Raw genomic sequence first — 14,531 nt, forward strand, 5'->3', positions numbered from 1 at the left:
CATTCCTGTTTCAGTCATAGGTGCTGTTACTGGGGCCTGGATTTTATTTTTCCCTCTGTTTGTCAATTCTTCCAATTGGAGTTGAGTCAGCTTCCTCTGAATGTCTTTCCCCTGCTCTTTAAGTCTCTGTTCATCTTTTCTGGGTTTTTTCTACTGCATGTATCACATGGTCACAGAATTATTTGTGTGTCTTTGAGGTTAGTCCCACCACATCCTCCAGCCTGCTTCTCACTGATTGAGGCATGGCTTCTATTTATTGAGTTTTGGAATAGAGTTGTCATCAGTGGGTCCCCTTCTGGATCTCGTTCTGTTTCCAGTCTCCATCGTTTCATCTGTTCATGTAGATAGGCAGCTGGATTCTCAGTTTCTCCCTGTGTCCCCCCTTTCAGTGACTTGGGGTCAATTCTTGCCGGATATTCCAGTCTCAGTGCTCGCCAGACTTCAGGGCGGTGTGAATCAAAGTCCATCCCATCTCCTTGTGGGTCACTCACTTCTCTCCTCAGGTCACTGTTCCCCAGTATATCCTCCATTTTTGCCTTTCCAACCACCCTTGCCAACAGTGCCTTCAGATCCCCCACAGCCAGCAGTTTCCCCATGGTTTGTTCCTCAAAAATCCTTATCCATTTTCCTGCCCCATCATGCAAATCTGGCAGACGGGCAACCAATCCTTCCAGGTCCTGTGATCCCCACGGAACATAGTGAGCCTGGATACCTTTTATTAGAATTGGATATTGTCCCTTATATTTTTCAGGTCTTCTCAATGTTCTCCTATTCCTCAATCTTTCTTCCCTTACGCCTTGATTGCAATCTCCCCATATTTCAGCTGCTGCTCATTCTTCCTCCTCTAGGTCTCTGCCTGTTCGCTGTCTTACCTCACTCTGCTCCCCCTCTACTTCTTCCTTTTCTCTCAATATTCTCCTCATCCTGTCCATTTCTTCTCTATTAGTTTGTTTGTTGCTTCAATATCTGCCATTTCTTCATCTGAGAGTTCTCCATCTCTTTTCATCATTTTCATTCTTCCCAATGCTCCCCTCAGCTCTCCATAGCAATCCAATCTGTTTGGCTTGATTTCTGCCCTTCGCTTGATTCCTTCTGTTTTCTTTGGGTCTTTTTCCATCCTTTGGGAGGATGTAAACAAAGGTCTTTCTTCTTCCATTTCTATTTCTCCTTTTACTGATACTACTCCGGACACCTGGGGATATTGTCCACCAACATATGGTGGGGGTCCCACAGACCAATCTGCTTTCTTTTTGTTTGTTTTCCCATCATATTTTCTCAACATGTTTCTGGCTTCTCGCATGTTCTTTAGCAATCCTTCTCCTTCCATTTTGAACATGTTGAGTACTTATTTTTCTCTTTCTCTTTCTCTTTTGGCGCTTCTCTTCTTCCCTGTGTCTTTTGCTTTATAGTTCTTTATCAGTGTTTCCATTTCCTCACACACCGTGACATCAAATGTTCCTCCTTCTGGCCATTTGGTGCCCATTTTTCTGGTGCGTTTCTCCCATTTTTCAGATGTTTTCGCTATTTCTCCCTTGCCTAAGGGATACCTAGCACTCAGTATTTCTACCGCCGTTTTATTCATATTTATGGCCTGTATTTTTTTACTTATTTTTAATCTATTTTAGTATTCGTCCTATTTATTTATTTCTCCTTCTTAATTATTTTTATATTAGTATTCACTTTTGCTGTTAAACTTATTCGTGCTTTTTTAATTATTCTTTGGTCAGAACTTATTTATTATTAATGGTCATTTGACAATCTCTTTATATGATACTAATATAATATCTCCTGATGTCCACTTTTCTTTTGTGTGGAACACCTCATGAATCTTTCCCTTGCTAGTGTTTTTCTTAGCTTTAAATCACTCAGCTATATGTGTGTTTCTACCCCTATGAGCATTCACACACCATTCACTCTTCCTCTCCTGGTGTGAGACCGGGTGTGTCCTTCCTACCAGGTTACACTTAAGCAACGGTCCAGGAAAGGTGCGTCAACCTTTCTCCACCGAGGACAGAAACTTTCACACTCACTTGCACTCTCACTCTTTCACACACTTATCTAAGTTACCTGTAAATTTACCCTTCTCTTGATACACTTCCTTGACACAAGAAAAACAGTTTTATACAGGATTACTATCTACCTATATAGCCCTCTAGGTGATTCACTTCCTCGACACACCTTTACTGGACTTCTACCTATCCTACGCTTTCCTAAGCGACCTGTAAATTCGTCCCTCTTCTCTGATTCACTTCCTCGACACAGAGAAAAGCGATATTGAACAGGATTTTTGCCTACCTAAGCAGTCCTCTAAATGATACACTTCCTCGACATATTTAGAGTGGTATTGCAGGACTTCTACCTATTTATTTTCTGATCGTTCAAACAGATGGACAGCCGACCGTGCTGAAATGACCCAGACAAAATAATCAGCAAGTGAATCAAATGAATCGACCGAATTGAACAGACGCGTCAGATGAGCAGCCAAGTGACATTTGACGGGTACAAGACGCGTCAGACAAAACAGTCGAATTAGTCAAACGGATGCAATCACACTGACCAAATGCTCAACCCAAACGAGACAGATAACGCACCCCACTTAACCACAATGAATGAACCACACCGACCCAAGCAGACCATCCACCCACTCGAACCGAGCAGATCTACTCTTACTTAAGCTATTTTCTATTTATTGCAACCCTCAAGGCTTTTTCATTTAACATGCATTTTAAATCCAAAAGCTCCCAGTCTCTAATTTTCTGGTTCTTAAATTTGGAGAGACCTACTTGGTATTCTGCAGCTGAGGCCGGGCCCCGGATCGAACCACACAAACTTTATACTATATAAGTAAGAACTTGGCTTACCTTTTTAAAAGCGCCTGCTTTATTTGTATGGTCCGTCCAAGCCGTTTCACAGCTGCAGATGTCCACCGTCTCTGGTCCCTGTTTTCAACTCCTGGCAACACTCGCCATTTATGTCGTAGAAATATTTGACTCAAAATTAGTCAACTCAAAAATATCTCTCAAGAAACTGGAGCTTGTGAATCCAAAAATGTTACTTTATTATTGCGCAACTGCTTGCCCTGACCCGGAGCTCTCCTTTTTAACAGACACAAATGCATAGTCATGCTTATACAACATACATAGTTACTCCTCTCTATGTGAATGAATAACATCTTTCAGTATCACATGTTGGCTACTCACGAGGCTACGTGCATTTCTCTAAGTGGGGTTTCTGTCTCTTATTAGTGGCGTGACTCAAAACATTATATACATACATTTACATTTACATTTGAGTCATTTAGCAGATGCTCTTATCCAGAGCGACTTACAGTTAGTGAGTGCATACATTTTTCATACTACACCATTTAAAATAAACATTCATACATAGGCTTAGCGCCCAAACACTTACTGTGTGTTTGTGTGTGTGTGTGTTTGTGGGTCCAGTGTGTGTGTGTGTGTCCAGTGTTTGTGTGTGTCCATTGTGTGTGTGTCCAGTGTGTGTGTGTCCAGTGTGTGTGTGTCCAGTGTTTGTGTGTCCAGTTTGTGTGTGTGTGTCCAGTTTGTGTGTGTGTGTCCAGTGTGTGTGTGTGTCCAGTGTGTGTGTGTGTCCAGTGTGTGTGTGTGTGTGTGTGTGTCCAGTGTGTATGTGTGTGTGTGTCCAGTGTGTATGTGTGTGTGTGTCCAGTGTGTGTGTGTCCAGTGTTACCATGGTTATTATTTACAGGGACACTGAGACATACGTACGTTAAAGAACAATCACACTCTATTGACTATATTCACTATCCAGACATACATCTGAAGTACAAAGTATCAATCATGTTCATTCTGTTTTACCTTTATCATTTCATAACACATTATAAAACATATCATGGCCATAACCCATTCTCAACCACATACATTTAAGCCAATCCCAAAAAGCATCCTCCCAGGACCCTGAGCCGCTATGGTTTTTCCTTGTGACTGTGTACAGTGGGGGAAAAAAAGTATTTAGTCAGCCACCAATTATGCAAGTTCTCCCACTTAAAAAGATGAGAGAGGCCTGTAATTTTCATCATAGGTACATATCAACTATGACAGACAAAATGAGATTTTTTTTTCCAGAAAATCACATTGTAGGATTTTTAATGAATTTATTTGCAAATTATGGTGGAAAATAAGTATTTGGTCAATAACAAAAGTTTCTCAATACTTTGTTATATACCCTTTGTTGGCAATGACACAGGTCAAACGTTTTCTGTAAGTCTTCACAAGGTTTTCACACACTGTTGCTGGTATTTTTGCCCATTCCTCCATGCAGATCTCCTCTAGAGTAGTGATGTTTTGGGGCTGTCGCTGGGCAACATGGACTTTCAACTCCCTCCAAAGATTTTCTATGGGGTTGAGATCTGGAGACTGGCTAGGCCACTCCAGGACCTTGAAATGCTTCTTACGAAGCCACTCCTTCGTTGCCCGGGGTGTGTGTTTGGGATCATTGTCATGCTGAAAGGTCCCAGCCACGTTTTATCTTCAATCCCTTGCTGATGGAAGGAGGTTTTCACTCAAAATCTCACGAGACATGGCCCCATTCATTCTTTCCTTTACACGGATCAGTCGTCCTGGTCCCTTTGCAGAAAAACAGCCCCAAAGCATGATGTTTCCACCCCCATGCTTCACAGTAGGTATGGTGTTCTTTGGATGCAACTCAGCATTCTTTGTCCTCCAAACACGACGAGTTGAGTTTTTACCAAAAAGTTATATTTTGGTTTCATCTGACCATATGACATTCTCCCAATCCTCTTCTGGATCATCCAAATGCACTCTAGCAAACTTCAGACGGGCCTGGACATGTACTGGCTTAAGCAGGGGGACACGTCTGGCACTGCAGGATTTGAGTCCCTGGCGGCGTAGTGTGTTACTGATGGTAGGCTTTGTTACTTTGGTCCCAGCTCTCTGCAGGTCATTCACTAGGTCGCCCCGTGTGGTTCTGGGATTTTTGCTCACCGTTCTTGTGATCATTTTGACCCCACGGGGTTAGATCTTGCGTGGAGCCCCAGATCGAGGGAGATTATCAGTGGTCTTGTATGTCTTCCATTTCCTAATAATTGCTCCCACAGTTGATTTCTTCAAACCAAGCTGCGTACCTATTGCAGATTCAGTCTTCCCAGCCTGGTGCAGGTCTACAATTTTGTTTCTGGTGTCCTTTGACAGCTCTTTGGTCTTGGCCATAGTGGAGTTTGGAGTGTGACTGTTTGAGGTTGTGGACAGGTGTCTTTTATACTGATAACAAGTTCAAACAGGTGCCATTAATACAGGTAACGAGTGGAGGACAGAGGAGCCTCTTAAAGAAGAAGTTACAGGTCTGTGAGAGCCAGAAATCTTGCTTGTTTGTAGGTGACCAAATACTTATTTTCCACCATAATTTGCAAATAAATTCATTAAAAATCCTACAATGTGATTTTCTGAAGAAAAAAAATCTCAATTTGTCTGTCATAGTTGACGTGTACCTATGATGAAAATTACAGGCCTCTCTCATCTTTTTAAGTGGGAGAACTTGCACAATTGGTGGCTGACTAAATACTTTTTTTCCCCACTGTATGTGGCTATGTGTCAGGTCATAAGCACAAACAAATGATAACACTAGTTCCATTGTTTCTCCACACAGCCACCATGAGGAGTTGTATCTCCATCACATGTCATTGACATACCCAGACCAGCTGCAGGGAGTTATCAAAAGCACAGCGTTTGCACTAAAGAAATGTCTCTGCTCTGTTTTAACCCTTCAACCGGTTCTCAATCCATAAGCATTTAAGGCATATAGGTGTTTAATTCTACAACATATGTACTAGAAAATCATCCATATATAGAAAATCATCCATACTACCTTATGGCAAGCGGTACCGGAGCGCCAAGTCTAGGTCCAAAAGTCTTCTCAACAGCTTCTACCCCCAAGCCATAAGACTCCTGAACAGCTAATCATGGCTACCCGGACTATTTGCACTTTCCGAATGCACTGTATGTATGTAGCGTTGGTGAAAGAAAATCCCAGAGAGGTAAAAACTTAATCTGATTTCCATTTTATGACTGGGATATTAGCTGATGCTGCTGCTGAGAATCTGAAAGTGCAGTTGGACATGTTCCTAGAGACACATTACTTTGTATCCAAGCTCATATTCTTGAATGTGTTGTCTATGAAAATACATTATTAAATAGACTAAGAACAGATAAACAACAAAAGAAGCAGAGATGTTCGTCAATAAAGCCCATTATCGTGGTTAGCTGTAAATATGAATAATTACATTTTCCATGAAGCAATACCTTGGTTAACACTAGATTATAGAAATACAGTTATACAAAGGTACAATGTGTAGAAGTATAGAATAAAGAATTAGGTGAGAGAAAAAACTACAATATTGTTTCATAGACCTTGGAGGAAAGGATCATTGTTAAGAATTGTTTTCACCATAAGCAACACATTCAATCACTTCAATATTGGTTAAAATATGATGAGAATCTCTCTCGCTCTCTTTCTTAAATTCATAGGTTTCACCCATGATGAATGGTGAATAAATAGAAAAATTGTGATGAGCTTTAAAACCGTTTGATGTGATGTCTCCCAGTATTTCAGCATATTTTGCCAATGTTACAGAATGTGCACCTGTATTATCATTAGTGTTCACTGGGTTATCATGACTAAATATGAATCTATAGATAATTCCATTATCTTGAGATGATTGTTTTAGACTTCTCTCTCCTCAAGGGTAACTGTGTGGTGTGCTGTAGTAATTCGCTGCCTCAAAGTTGTGGTGTAGTCTTCCCCTAATTTAATATTCTATATTTCTTTTTTACCATCACTTAGATTATCACTACAAGACATGAACTTTTAAAAAAAATATCCCAAACAGTGGCTTCGAGGCACTGTGCATACATTCACCAGACCCTGCTGTTTTTAAACTCACTTTTCTACTTTGGCAAGAATAAAGAGAAGAGGCCCTTTTCTGAACAATACCTAAATGCTTTGCAGGCATTTCATTATGGTGATACTGACAGCAGGATCATCCATCCAGGGGATGCCCATATTTGTGTGTAACTTCAAATGGTGGACAGAGAAAGGAAATCAACTTAGCTGGAGAGTTTGTTGCTGCTTCAGTCAGGAATCTGTGGCCACAGGCTATATAATAGAGATCTCTTTCTGTCGGTGTATGTAGCACAGCTAAAAAGGAGAAAAACAACAACAAAACAGAAACAATTCTGTAAGGCATTGGAAGCTCCAACTATTTACATCTTGCTTTACCCAACATGGACTGTTTGAAAGCATTGGACAGTTTACTGTAAGTGCCAAGGTCATATGAATAAGGTTCAGTCTCATGGTCTGCTAAATGACTAAAACATTTTAGTTCCACAGTAGGAGATCAGATGGTTCAGAGGCCTACTCTGCAGGTATTCCGTAAGGAAGATATAGATTATTACAAATTATATGGCGGAATGTTTACCCTGAGACCAGAAGGAACCACCATTGTCCCTGGTCCATCATTGTCAATTTTCAAACTATTTAAAGAGCGACTGAATGCACCAATTCCGCATGTGTTTCTCTGTTGCTCATTAAGAAACTAGATTTCAGTCTTGGGGGTGTGGTTTGATGTGGAAGTTACAGATTTTTGTCCCCCATGAGACACCATAGGTACAAAGGCAGTATCACTTCCTCAACATAGTCAGAATGAATCTAAGATAACTCAAGAAATCTGTAATTAATTTGGATGTTTTTGCCGAGCAGGTTTCTTGGCAACAAAGTCCAATCTGTTGCGCTGCTGGGGAAGGACTCAATGTCTGTGTGTTCTGCGGTAGGGCTGGATAGAGCGCAATCACAGCAGCTGTGTATCCCGTGTTAGTGGGCAAGTGAGCATTGTTGAAATCAAAACCCAACCCTCAGGTAAGTCATGACGAACTCACTTTTATTTTATTTAACCTTTATTTTATCAGGGAGTCATACTGAGACCAAGGTCTCTTTTACAAATGAGTCCTGAATTACAGAAATTACAGAAAATACACACATCAAAATATAAATAGAAAATGCAAGCAGAAAGAAAGAAAAAATGGTCATAATAAACAAACACAATCATAAATCAAATCAAATTGTATTTGTTACATGCGCCAAATTCAACTGGTGTAGACTTTACTGTAAAATGCTTGCTTATGAGCCCGTCCTAACAATGGAGAGTTTAAAAATAAAATAGTAAAGAAGAATAAAATAAAATACACATGAATGGAGCTAATTTATATACAGAGTACCAGTACCAGATCAATGTGCAGAGGTACGAGGTATTTTAGGTAGATATGTACAAGAAGACAGGCTAAAATGTATAGGCATCAGAATAGATAATAATAAGAGTAAAATAAAGAACAGAGTAGCAGCAGCATATGATGAGTGTAAAAGTGTGAGTGTGTGTGTGTAATGTGTTTATGTGTGTTTGTGTTGTGTCGGTCTGTGTGTGTGTGTGTGTGTGTGTGCGCGTGCGTGTGTATGTAGTGTATGTGAATGAGTGTGGGTTTTGTGTGGGAGTATCAATGTAGTTTGTGTGAGTGAGTGTGTATATGGTTGGGATGTAGCTCAATTGGTAGAGCATGGTGTTTGCAATGCCAGGGTTGTGGGTTCGATTCCCACGGGCGGGCCAGTATGAAAAATAGTGCATACATTATTTTATAACTGTAAGTCGCTCTGGATAAGAGCGTCTGCTAAATGACTAAAATGTAAATGTAAATGTTTGTATATACAGTTGAAGTCGGAAGTTTACATACACTTAGGTTGGAGTCATTAAAACTCGTTTTTCAACCACTCCACACATTTCTTGTTAACAAACTATCGTTTTGGCAAGTCGGTTAGGACATCTACTTTATGCATGACACAAGTAATGTTTCCAACAATTGTTTACAGACAGATTATTTCACTGATAATTCACTGTATCACAATTCCAGTGGGTCAGAAGTTTACACACACTAAGTTGACTGTGCCTTTAAACAGTTTGGAAAATTCCAGAAAATGATGTCATGGCTTTAGAAGCTTCTGATAGGCTAATTGACATCATTTGAGTCAATTGGAGGTGTACCTGTGGATGTATTTCAAGGTCTACCTTCAAACTCAGTGCCTCTTTGCTTGACATCATGGGAAAATCAAAATAAATCAGCCAAGACCTCAGAAAAAAATTGTAGACCTCCACAAGTCTGGTTCATCCTTGGGAGCAATTTCCAAATGCCTGAAGGTACCATGTTCATCTGTACAAACAATAGTATGCAAGTATAAACACCATGGGACCACGCAGCCGTTATACCGCTCAGGAAGAAGATGCGTTCTGTCTGCTGGAGATTAACGTACTTTGGTGAGAAAAGTGCAAATCAATCCCAGAACAACAGCAAAAGACCTTGTGAAGATGCTGGAGGTAACAGGTACAAAAGTATCTATATCCACAGTAAAACGAGTCCTAAATCGACATAACCTGCAGCAAGGAAGAAGCCACTGCTCCAAAACCACCATAAAAAAGCCAGACTACGGTTTGCAACTGCACATGGGGACAAAGATCATTCTTTTTGGAGAAATGTCCTCTGGTCTGATAGAACTGTTTGGCCATAATGACCATCGTTATGTTTGGAGGAAAAAGGGGGTTGCTTGCAAGCCGAAGAATACCATTCCAACCGTGAAGCACGGGGGTGGCAGCATCATGCTGTGGGGGTGCTTTGCTGCAGAAGGGACTGGTGCACTTCACAAAACAGATGGCATCATGAGGAAGGAAAATTATGTGGATATATTGAAGCAACATCTCAAGACATCAGTCAGGAAGTTAAAGCTTGGTCACAAATGGGTCTTCCAAATGGACAGTGACCCCAAGCACACTTCCAAAGTTGTGGCAAAATGGCTTAAGGACAACAAAGTCAAGGTATTGGAATGGCCATCACAATGCACTGACCTCTATCCTATAGAACATTTGTGGGCAGAACTGAAAAAGCGTGTGCGCGCAAGGAGGCCTACAAACCTGAGTCAGTTACACCAGCTCTGTCAGGAGGAATGGGCCACAATTCACCCAACTTATTGTGGGAAGCTTGTGGAAGGCATGGAATTATTACTAGGATTAAATGTCAGGAATTGTGAAAAACTGAGTTTAAATGTATTTGGCTAAGGTGTATGTAAACTTCCGACTTCAACTGTATAGTGCAGATAGTTTTGGTACCCTTAATTGACTATTTAGCAGTCTGACTATTTAGCGGTCTTATGGCTTGGGGGTAGAAGCTGTCTCAGAGTCTGTTGGTCCGAGAGCAGATGCTCCGGTACCGTTTGCCGGACAATAGCAGAATGAACAGTCTATGGCTTGGGTGGCTGGAGTCTTTGGCAATTTGTCAGGCCTTCCTCTGACACAACCTGATATAGAGGATGGCAGGGAGCTCAGCCCCAGTGATGTACTTGGCTGTCCGCACCACCCTCTGTAGAGCAAGGGCGGTGCATTTGTAATAAGGTCCTCAATCAGGTTTCTGAATTGCCCTAGAGGCACCAAAACATCAAATTTAAGAACATTTTGAAGATTGTTCCACAAATAAGTAAGAGTTGATTTACCTAACTCAGTAGAGACCAAAGGAATTTCTAGAGTTAGCCATCCCTGAGACCGGGTGAGGTAACGCGTATGTCTAAAGTTTAGTAAAGATGTTAGGTACAGTGTGACATTTTGTAAAAGTCCTTTATAAATGAAAACATAGCAATGTATCAACCTACGTGACATCAAAGAGGGCCAACCAACTTTCTGGTAGTGAATGCAGTGATTAGTACTAAACTTATCACCCGTAATAAAGCACAGTGTGATATGACAAACTGAATCAAATGGCTGTAATAAAGCGGCAGCTGGGTTCATAAATATTATGTAGCCATAGTCTAGGACCGATTGGAACGTCAATTGAATAATCTGCTTTCTACCATTTAGCAAGAGGCAGGACCTACAGTATTTCTATAGAAGAAGCCACTTTCTATTCTCAGCTTCTTATCTAAACTCATCAATATGCTTTTTAAAAGACAGCTTTTCATCTATCCAGATGCCCAAATATTTGTAAGCAGGGATACGATCAATGTGGACACCCTATAAAGTGTATATGTTTAAATTATCAGTTATTTTTAATGCGCTCTAGAGAACAACATATACAGTGGGGGAAAAAAGTATTTAGTCAGCCACCAATTGTGCAAGTTCTCCCACTTAAAAAGATGAGAGAGGCCTGTAATTTTCATCATAGGTACACGTCAACTATGACAGACAAATTGAGAAAAGAAATTCCAGAAAATCACATTGTAGGATTTTTTATGAATTTATTTGCAAATTATGGTGGAAAATAAGTATTTGGTCACCTACAAACAAGCAAGATTTCTGGCTCTCACAGACCTGTAACCTCTTCTTTAAGAGGCTCCTCTGTCCTCCACTCGTTACCTGTATTAATGGCACCTGTTTGAACTTGTTATCAGTATAAAAGACACCTGTCCACAACCTCAAACAGTCACACTCCAAACTCCACTATGGCCAAGACCAAAGAGCTGTCAAAGGACACCAGAAACTAAATTGTAGACCTGCACCAGGCTGGGAAGACTGAATCTGAAATAGGTAAGCAGCTTGGTTTGAAGAAATCAACTGTGGGAGCAATTATTAGGAAATGGAAGACATACAAGACCACTGATACTCTCCCTCGATCTTGGGCTCCACGCAAGATCTCACCCCGTGGGGTCAAAATGATCACAAGAACGGTGAGCAAAAATCCCAGAACCACACGGGGGGACCTAGTGAATGACCTGCAGAGAGCTGGGACCAAAGTAACAAAGCCTACCATCAGTAACACACTACGCCGCCAGGGACTCAAATCCTGCAGTGTCAGACGTGTCCCCCTGCTTAAGCCAGTACATGTCCAGGCCCGTCTGAAGTTTGCTAGAGTGCATTTGGATGATCCAGAAGAGGATTGGTAGAATGTCATATGGTCAGATGAAACCAAAATATAACTTTTTGGTAAAAACTCAACTCGTCGTGTTTGGAGGACAAAGAATGCTGAGTTGCATCCAAAGAACACCATACCTACTGTGAAGCATGGGGGTGGAAACATCATGCTTTGGGGCTGTTTTTCTGCAAAGGGACCAGGACGACTGATCCGTGTAAAGGAAATAATGAATGGGGCCATGTATCGTGAGATTTTGAGTGAAAACCTCCTTCCATCAGCAAGGGCATTGACGATGAAACGTGGCTGGGTCTTTCAGCATGACAATGATCCCAAACACACCGCCCAGGCAACGAAGGAGTGGCTTCGTAAGAAGCATTTCAAGATCCTGGAGTGGCCTAGCCAGTCTCCAGATCTCAACCCCATAGAAAATCTTTGGAGGGAGTTGAAAGTCCGTGTTGCCCAGCGACAGCCCCAAAACATCACTGCTCTAGAGGAGATCTGCATGGAGGAATGGGACAAAATACCAGCAACAGTGTGTGAAAACCTTGTGAAGACTTACATAAAACGTTTGACCTGTGTCATTGCCAACAAAGGGTATATAACAAAGTATTGAGAAACTTTTGTTATTGACCAAATACTTATTTTCCACCATAATTTGCAAATAAATTCATTAATAATCCTACAATGTGATGTTCTGGATTTTTTTTTCTCATTTTGTCTGTCATAGTTGACGTGTACCTATGATGAAAATTACCGGCCTCTCTCATCTTTTTAAGTGGGATAACTTGCACAATTGGTGGCTGACTAAATACTTTTTTTCCCCCACTGTACAGTGCCTTGCAAAAGTGTTCATCCCCCTTGGCGTTTTTCCTATTTTGTTGCATTACAACCTGTAATTTAAATTGATTTTTATATGGGATTTCATGTAATGGACATACACAAAATAGTCAAAATTGGTGAAGTGAAATTAAATAAATAACTTGTTTCAAAAAATTCTAAAGAATAAATAACGGAAATTGTTGCTTGCATATGTATTCACCCCCTTTGCTATGAAGCCCCTAAATAAGATCTGGTGCAATCAATTACCTTCAGAAGTCACATAATTAGTTAAATAAAGTCCACCTGTGTGCAATCTAATTGTCACATGATCTGTCACATGATCTCAGTATATATACACCTGTTCTGAAAGGCCCCAGAGTCTGCAACACCACTAAGCAAGCGGTACCATGAAGACCAAGGAGCTCTCCAAACAGGTCAGTGACAAAGTTGTGGAGAAGTACACATCAGGGTTGGGTTATAAAAAAATATCAGAAACTTTGAACATCCCACGGAGCACCATTAAATCCATTATTAAAAAATTGAAAGAATATGGCACCACAACAAACCTGCCAAGAGAGGGCCGCCCACCAAAACTCACAGACCAGGCAAGGAGGGCATTAATCAGAGAGGCAACAAAGAGACCAAAGATAACCCTGAAGGAGCTGCAAAGCTCCACAGCGGAGATTGGAGAATCTGTACACAGGACCACTTTAAGCCGTACATTCCACAGAGCTTGGCTTTACGGCAGAGTGGCCAAAAAATAGCCATGTTTGGTGTTCGCCAAAAGGCATGTGGGAGACTCCCCAAACATATGGAAGAAGGTACTCTGGTCAGATGAGACTAAAATTGAGCTTTTTGGCTGTTATGGATACAGGTGTCCTGTATGTGTATTTGTTTTTCCTCTCCTTCTGCCCTAATCACAGGTGCCCCTTGTTTTCCTGATTGGTGGTCGTTGGTGTGTCCGACATCCGTTCGTCTGCTGATTGCTGAGGTGGACCAATCAGTGGACACTCCTCCGTATTGCACCACCTGTTTCTGGTTTTCATTACCATATCACATCCCCTGGTTTTAAAAAGCCAGTCAGTTGTGTTTTCTGACAAAGACAATTTTTTCTTTGTGAGTATGTATACTGTGGTGTCTTGTTATTGTGTACTCCCTCGTTTGTTGTTTGTTTTTTGTTACATATTGTGCCTGTGTTGTGTGTTTTTGCCTGGGAAAAGGGGGGTTTAGCAAGTCGCCCTTGGGCATACACTACCCGTAGGAAAACCTTGTCTAAACACACTAGTTAGACCTGAGCGGCCACTCGCTGTATTTTTGTATAGTTAGCAGTAAGCTTAGCGGTTCTTGAGGCAGGCAAGATCAGTTTAGGGGTTTTTGAATTTATTGTTTCATTCCTTGGGTCCAGCTCCTTTTCCCCAAACCGTTTACCGTGTGTTTATAATAAAATGTTGTGTTTGACGGTAGCATATGGTTGTCGGTGTATTTTGTTCTCACTGTTCCTTGTCAATATAGTTATACAGGTTCAAGGTTTCTGTTTTTTTTGTCTTATTTCTTGTTTGTTTCACAATAAAACATGTTTTGCATTTTCAAAGTGGTAGGCGTGTTGTGTAAATCAAATGATACAACCCCCCCCAAAAATCCATTTTAATTCCAGGTTGTAAGGCAACAAAATAGGAAAAATGCCAAGGGGGGTGAATACTTTCGCAAGCCACTGTACTTAGTTTAACCTGCATTCAATACTAATTTCAGGTCAATAAAGCTTTTCTGTAATACAATAAAGACAGA

This window comes from Coregonus clupeaformis, chromosome 21 (genome assembly GCF_020615455.1).
Source record: "Coregonus clupeaformis isolate EN_2021a chromosome 21, ASM2061545v1, whole genome shotgun sequence".
In the NCBI taxonomy this organism is placed as follows: Eukaryota; Metazoa; Chordata; class Actinopteri; order Salmoniformes; family Salmonidae; genus Coregonus; species Coregonus clupeaformis.